This window comes from Octopus sinensis, linkage group LG5 (assembly GCF_006345805.1).
Source record: "Octopus sinensis linkage group LG5, ASM634580v1, whole genome shotgun sequence".
Classification (NCBI taxonomy): Eukaryota; Metazoa; Mollusca; class Cephalopoda; order Octopoda; family Octopodidae; genus Octopus; species Octopus sinensis.
Window position 1 is genome coordinate 71650790 of NC_043001.1, and position 8660 is coordinate 71659449.

An 8660-nucleotide genomic window follows, 5' to 3' on the forward strand; every position below is an offset into this window, starting at 1 on the left:
GCTATTGATGATAAATAAAGTTTAGGAGAATAATGTGCGAACACACACACACAGTAGAAAGAGTAGGTAAAAATATAACATATATTCTTTAAACGGTTTTGGCATTAAAGCTGAGGTTATACTGGGGCACCACGTTATGTGTAAAATATATAATATATATATATATATATATATATATATATCCATAAAAATACATCTACATCGAACGCGCGCACAAATCACAGGAAACATAACGATCATTAATGATAAAGTACATAGGCATATATGAAAACATATACATAAATACATTCATATTAGCATATATGAAGTATACACATGTAGCATAGACTCCGATGTAATTTCTCTCTCCCTTTATTATATATACGTGCGTTCGAAAGTAACAGGGAACAGCTAGCTTTTGGCCGCTATTTGGATCCCGTTCTGTCCACTACTCTCATTGATTTGGTATTGGCGCAATCTGTCTCTTACTCGATTGCGCCAACGGCCGCGTATAATCAGTCAGTTGCTCTAAATACGATCACGTGGGACAGCCTGTTCACCACCCTGTTTGAGCCTTCTGCTCCTTATAAAAACTCACCTTTTCCTCCTTCCGACGTCTTTGGTTCCAGACCTTTTAAGGTCTAGCTACTGACCACAAAGACACAGCCAGTTCCAGCGACAACACCAGAAAACTACCACCACAACAGCTCCGTTGAGACTCACCGACTTCATCCAACAGCATTACGGCAACCACCGTCTTCGTCGCCACCATCCTGTCTTTAACGTCAACATCATCTCTCTTCATATACAGCTCAGCAAGTAATCCTCCCAGGTTCAAAGAGTTCACTGTTTGTGAATTACTTCACCACGGATCAATAACTAATATATTACCTGCATGAACTCCTGTACCAAGTGACCCAGACAGCAGCATCACAGCCACGACTTCACGTACGACATGTACATGTAACCGGCTCATGTACCATGTACCTGTAACCACGCCATGGCCGCGACTTCTTGATACAGTATTTCAACTACTGTGTACTATTGACTACGAACAGGTATCAGTTATCTTTCTTGTGTCTATGAACTTACTTCTCACTTCAATGACTCTTTCACTGTCACCTTTATTGCCATCCTTATATGTTCTTAACACGCATACATCTATGCTTACACACACACACACATACATTTTGTCCTCATGACAGCCTGTCTATTATTCTGTATACATGACGCACACACAGACACATGTTAATTTATTAATAAATGTTCCCTTAATCATTCTACGCGGTTGTTTTTTTCCATCTGGCATTTATGTGTTCTATCCAATTCCTCTTTATTGTATCGGCCGTGTGATGTGGTACTAAAGGGTCATGCTCGTCACCTCGCATCACACGGTCCCTTATGCACACAAAATATGTATATGTACTCGTAGAAATAGACAAGTATGTTAAACATATATGCAAACAAGATAATGACGACTAGAGAAAAGCAATTTGTATACTGAGACAAAAAAGTAATTTAGGATTTTAATCATAAATGATTAAAATAATAAAATATAAATATTATAGATGAAATTGCTCTGTAAGAATGGTGGCTGTTGAAACGTTTACAGGTTTAATATATTTATTTTCTAAAAGTGATGATTTTATAAAAACTCAAAGTCCTAGCTATCATGTGTAAAACAAAGTGAATATAAAACACAAAAATAAAATAACATAAAATGGGAAATATCTCCCTCATTGTACATATATATATACTACCAAAATGTGACCTTTTGAACTTATAATTTTCTGTGTGTGTGTATATATATATATATATATATATATATATATGTGTGTGTGTGTGTGTGTGTGTGTGTGTGTATATATATAGGTTGTGTGTGTGTGTGTGTCTGTGTGTCTGTGAAGGCGCAATGGCCCAGTGGTTAGGGCAGCGGACTCGCGGTCGTAGGATCGCGGTTTCGATTCCCAGACTGGGCGTTGTGAGTGTTTATTGAGCGAAAACACCTAAAGCTCCACAAGGCTCCGGCAGGAGTGGTGGCGATCCCTGCTATACTCTTTCGCCACAACTTTCTCTCACTCTTTCTTCTGTTGGCCTGCTCGCTTAGCCAGCGGGGTGACGTCATTTGAAGGCTAAAACAATGCGAAGCGCATTGTGACCAGTGATGTGTAGCAACATTTGATAGCCTGGTCGGTTACGGTGATATGTATATATAGATACAATACCAATATTCCTCTGAACTTTTTAATAATTCTATCTGTAAACTGTTTTTAGCATTTTCTTATTATTATCAAATAATGTATATATGTATTGTAATCTTTTGTGCCCAATATTTTAATGAACTTGTTAAATTGTTTTATATTTTCCCAAGATTTTCCCTTTTAAACTGTTTTTAACATGTTATTATTATCAAAGAATGTATAGATGTATTGTAATATTTTGTGACAACCAGTACCTAACACAACAAAGCTTTTACATGTTACTTTTGACAATCTTTTTCTAAAAAAGTGAAACCGGTCAAGTAAATAACATCTTTTAAAATTGCATTTTCAAACCTTAGTGAAACCGGTCAAGTAAACAAACATCTTTTAAAATTACATTTTCAAACCTTCTTTCATATATATATATATATATATATATATATACTGTATAGAGGGCATTATTAGACATAAATGCCGCACGCTAGGAGGGACTCTTAAAGTCATAACTACCAAATATAAACAAATCGTCATGATATATCTTGGATTCACTTCACTGAAGAGCAAGGGACGCGGATAATTGCGTTAATTGCGAAATCACAGGTGATATGTAGCTAAATTCTGTTTTTAAATGACTCGCTTCGAGAATTGCATTCGGTACGATTTGTTTATATTTGGTAGTTATGACTTTAAGAGTCCCTCCTAGCATGCGGCATTTATGTGTAATAATGCCCTCTATACGATATAAATAAATATTTTCAAAGAAAAAAATTTACAGTTTTTTTCTCTTATGAAGTTTTTCACGCTAACTACTTGATAATTTCTTAAGATTTCTTAAGATTTTATCCTATTTTTTAAATTTATATATATTTATATATATATGTGTGTGTGTGTGTGTGTGTGTGTGTGTGTGTGTACGCGTAGGAGTGGCTGTGTGGTAAGCAGCTCGCTTACTTCCGCACATGCGCATTGGTGTTTTGCTTCAACACTTGAACAAGGAGGACATAAGCTAGTGTGCTCCGTCCTAAAACTGAAAATTAAAAAGTCCTTTCGAGGTAGGTGATCTTGTTTGTTTTGAGCTGGGCGTGATTTATTATCTGGGAATTTTTTTCAGAAATTTCGCCCATCTCTGAGACAATTTCGCCTGCTCTCGGCGGCCATTGTAATTTTTGCTTGTTGAAAAAATGTTGGGGGCGTATCCCCGCCCAAAAATTGAAGTTTGTTCAGTCATTAAAAATTTTTGTGGCCCATTGTGGAGAAGATTCGTCTTCTGTGGATTTAAGACTCCAGCTCGGAGTACCAGCCAAAGAAGAGGGCCAGGAGTACCTGTGGCTGGAATTGTGTAGTTGCCATTTGGAACCATATTTTTATTTCTTCCGTGTTTTTCCTTCTGTTTTTTGAACTTTCCTTTTTGTTTTCTTGTCTTATTTTTTACTAGTTATTTTTCGTTCGGACTTTTTTTGGAGATTTGAACTTTTTTCCTCATGGCGATAAAGAATGGTGCCGCTGCCTTGGAGTGGGAGATTTTCCCACCCAAGCAGTGGTTAAAAGATATGGAGGAGAGGACGATGGTGGTTAGAACTTATTCTAAAGTTCTTGATTCCATCACCGTCTTCCCAAAACCAGTTATAGAAAATGAACTGAAAGACTATTTGTCCTCTGTGAAATACATATTCCGTGGTGTCAAACATGCAACTGTATGGTTGCTGTTTGACAACCGGGAAAAGACTCGCAAATTTGCGAGTCAGCCTTTAGGGGGCAACGAAATTCTGTTCCTCTCGTCGTACTGCGGGAGGAAATTAATAAGAGCCTGGGTTTGTGGGTTACTCCCAGGCACCGAGGTGAGTTGGATTGAAGATACCATCCGACGGGGACTGGGGGATAGCGGGCCCAGGCTCTTAAATGTAAGGGTATTGCCGGCGGTCGATTGGGAAGAGTCAAAAGCAATTTTGACCCTGTGGACCCCATCGGCCGCAACAGATCTGGTTTTTTCCTGATTTTTTTTAAATGGCTGGCTGCAGGTATCCGATGATACTTGAGGGACGTCCCCTCAAGTGTCACTCATGCCTGCAGCCAGGCCACATTAAAAAGAACTGCCCCCAGGACCATGGTAAGATCCTGGAACAGTCACTGGATGTCACCTCCCCTACCCGGTCAAAGGGAGAGGTAGATGTGGTTGAGGATGCTGAAGCCTCCTCAACTCAAAAAGCATTAAAAAGGAAGAAGGATCCTAAGGCTTCGGAGGGTGGGGGAGTTCCACTCTCCCGAAGTCAGGAAGAAAAGAAAAAAGAAAGAAGAACGGGTCATCGCAGGGGGGAGATGATGTGCCGTCTACATATCCCGAATTTGTGCCACACACGGTGGAAAAAACGACCCCCACCCTTAAAGATGGTGAATTAATTATCTTTTTCTACAAGAGCGGAGAGGTGGAAAAAATAGTAAAAGAACATAAAGACAGTAGATATGCCCTTCACACGGGATCCCGAATGGCCTCCGCAGATAGCTGTGGGAGTAATAAGGTTTCCTTTGTGGGTAAGGCTTAAAGGATTTGGAGAGGAGTGTCGCATATGGCCGTGTGGCCCTTACACGACTTACATGTCCTACAGGAACTTAAGCGGCATTGAAGATAATGATGAATATATCGATGGATATATCGATGAGCAGGAGGTGATATAACCTCGTTAGAGGGTTTGAAACCTCATCTTATTGTATTATTTATAGTGGTTTATAACCTCAATTGTGTATACATATGCATATATATATATATACATATATATATATACTATTATATATATTATATATATATATAAATGCATATATATATATATATATATTCCACATTATAATATATATATATATATATAATATTATATAAATATATTTTATATATATATATAAATATTAACACAGGAATATATATATAATCTATATATATATAAATTATACATATATATTATATATATAAATTTATATATATAAATTTACATATATATATAATATATAGATATTATTCTAGATATATAAATACATATATACTATATATATTATATATATATAATATATATATATTTTATATATAATATAAAATACATATATATATATACATATTATATATATATATATATTATATATATATAATTTATATTTATAAATATATATATAAATTTATATATATATATATAGAATATATATATATATATATATATAATAATATATATATAATATATATATATCTATATATATTATATATATATATCTAGTTAATAACGATAATCCTCGGATGGAATTTTTATAAATATCTTACATCGGTACGCGCGCGTTTTCACAAATCACGTCTCGTAAGATATAGTCCGTATTCCTGGTACGATTGCAGTGTAGTCCATAGTATCCGTGGGCATTGGGCAGATCATCTTCATAAATTCATTTCTGCAAGCGATATAGCATTAATGGACGTTTAACTGGGGGTTGTTTATCACTTTTGACCAGTGAGGAGGTTGAATGAGGTATGTGAGTATTTCCATCCAGTGATTATCGTTGTTAGTACTATATTTATCCTACAATATATCGGTATAGCTCGGTGTAACCCCCAAAAACTGGTTCACCAATCACCATCATTAGACTGTAGCCGGCATAATGGAATAGAAGCTTTAATTGCATATTCAAAACGTTTCCCCGTAAACAGTTTTAAAAGATATATATATATATATATATATATATATATAACGACAGACAGACAGTAGATAGACAGACAGATAGACAGATAGATAGATAGATAGATAGATAGATAGATAGATAGATAGATAGATAGATAGATAGATAGATAGATAGATAGATAGATAGATAGATAGACATTTGGTCTGCGAACGGGCAGGGAACAAAATAGTCAATAGATGTAGTTGAGAGTTTTGGTGCTGTGCATTTGAAGTCCTCAAGCGTAAACAATCGGTTGCAAAGCCACTATCTAGCAAATTGTAAGTAACGCGTAATATAACTAAAGGACTCTTCATGCACCGAAAAGATCTATGAAATTTCGCTCAACCTGTTAAAAATAAAAGACAAAATGTTCCCAATGTAGGACATAGATCTGAAAAATGATTAAGGGAGAGTCATGTCTGATCGCATCACTGAATACAGATATCTTTTTGATCATGGAAATCCTGGATTTTATCAATAGCAACAGCAACAATTTCTATGTATTTTTATATACAATTTCAGTTTGTCATTCTATGTTGCTTATATTTTGATCAGCACCAACAGGAACAATACTGAAAATAGTCCTTATGTAATCAATAGGTTAAATCAAAATGTTCAGTTGACTTGTAGTCAATCGAATAATTCAACTTCAGTCAGATTCGTTTGTTTTTTTATATTACAGATAAATAGGTAAATAGGTAGATAGAGGGAGAGGGGGAGAGGCGGAGGTATAGATAGATAGATAGATAGATAGATAGATAGATAGATAGATAGATAGATAGATAGAAGATAGATAGAAGATAGATAGGTAGAGTGAGAGATAAATTTGTATTTTAAATCGATATAAGGTATAAAAAATAAATACCAATTTATATATATATAATATATATATATATATATAATATGTATGTATGTATGTATGTAACGTATCCCTTTTATACTCTCTCTCTACTTACACACCACCACGCAACACCACACACATACACACACACAAATTATATATATATATATATATATATATATATAATATATTATATATATATATATATATATATATATCTTATACTTATACATATATATATAGATATTTACGTATAAAATTGTTTAAAATGAATAATGTATATAGGTCACTTGGAATTTCAAGAAAGTGATGTCGCTTCCAAGGTGATTTCAATTGATTTATATTTTCCTTCCAAAGAAATAATAAAGTCCATATTGTTTTAAATGCATAGAAACTTCAAAAGAATGTTTGACATTTGAGAGAAATAGAGAGGAAATGAGAGAGAACGAGAGAGAATGAGGAAGAATTAGACGTGTGTCTGTGTGTTTGTGTGCGTGCATGCGTGCGTGCGTGTGTGTATACATGCAATTTGAAAGTCAAGACTAATGATCGATATTGTATTAATACTGACAAAGTAGTGATTTTATATTCCGTGGTACGTGATATTCATCGATGTGTGATCAGAGATGTTGACTTCAGATGAATGGGATTAAGGTTTTTTTTTAAGTTCCTTCGTGTCGTTTGTTATGTGCAGAAAAGAAATAAAATCAATGTAGTGACTATGGAACCAGGAATAAGATATTCATTATTTACTCTTCCCTGACCAAATTCTGATTTGAATTAGAAACTCAGGTCATGTTCTTTGCGGGGTTCGTAATGAAAATCTAGTAGGGGTAAGAGGTTGTGTTCTAAAACACAAATTACCCAATATTTAATGTTTTGCGTGTCCATGTATTTATTTATTTCAAAAAGGTGTATTTTGCATATGTAAAATGAATTAATTGTATCAGAAAATAAAAATATACGTATTGTGTATGAGATGTTTAAAGCTTTAGACTGCGTAAAATAGAAATAATGTTTTAGTAAATATTGTTAAGATAGATAGAGAGAGAGAGTGAGAGAGAGGGGCGGGTAAGAGATAGATAGATACATTTATATTTTAAATACGGTTATATTGCATATATATATATATATATATATATATATATATAGTATATTAGAAATATTCTTTTAATCCTTTACTTGATTCAATCACTTGACTGCGGCCATGCTGGAGCACTGCCTTATAAGGTTTTTAGTTGAAGAAGTTGAAACGAAGACTTATTCTTTGTAAGCCTAGTACTTACTCTATCGACATTTTTTGCCGAACCGCTAGGTATGGAGACGTAAACTCACCAACATCGGTTGTCAGGCGATGGTGATGGGACGTACACACACATAAAGACTACATGCATAAATACACACACACACATACATACATACATATATATATATATATATTATATATATATATATATTATATATATATATATATATATATATATATATATATAGAAAACTGAGAATGTGTGTCTGTCTGTCTGTGTGTTTCCTTAAAACTTGAGAACTACATCACCAATTTCATTCAAATTTTACACATGCCTTACTTAGGGTCCGTGGAGTGTAATCGGCAAATAAAATGTTCAACTTCTTACCTAGGGCGAGCCCATAGCAATATCATATATTCTTCACTATTTCAGTATTACGTGTTAAAAGTGAAACAAAAACATTTCTCTATTTTATGTCAGATACTTTCACTTTAACAATAAAAATTAGAGATATAATAACAATTGAATTATATGTAGTAAGTAATAATTAAAATCAAACTAAAGTATAATATAATAATTAAATCGTTACATAACAATTAAAAGTAAAAATAGCAATTGGTATAAAATTGCATCAATGACTTGAACTTGAATAAGTGGTTTCACATGACTGGGAATAAATTAAAAATAAAATTAGTGTGCAGA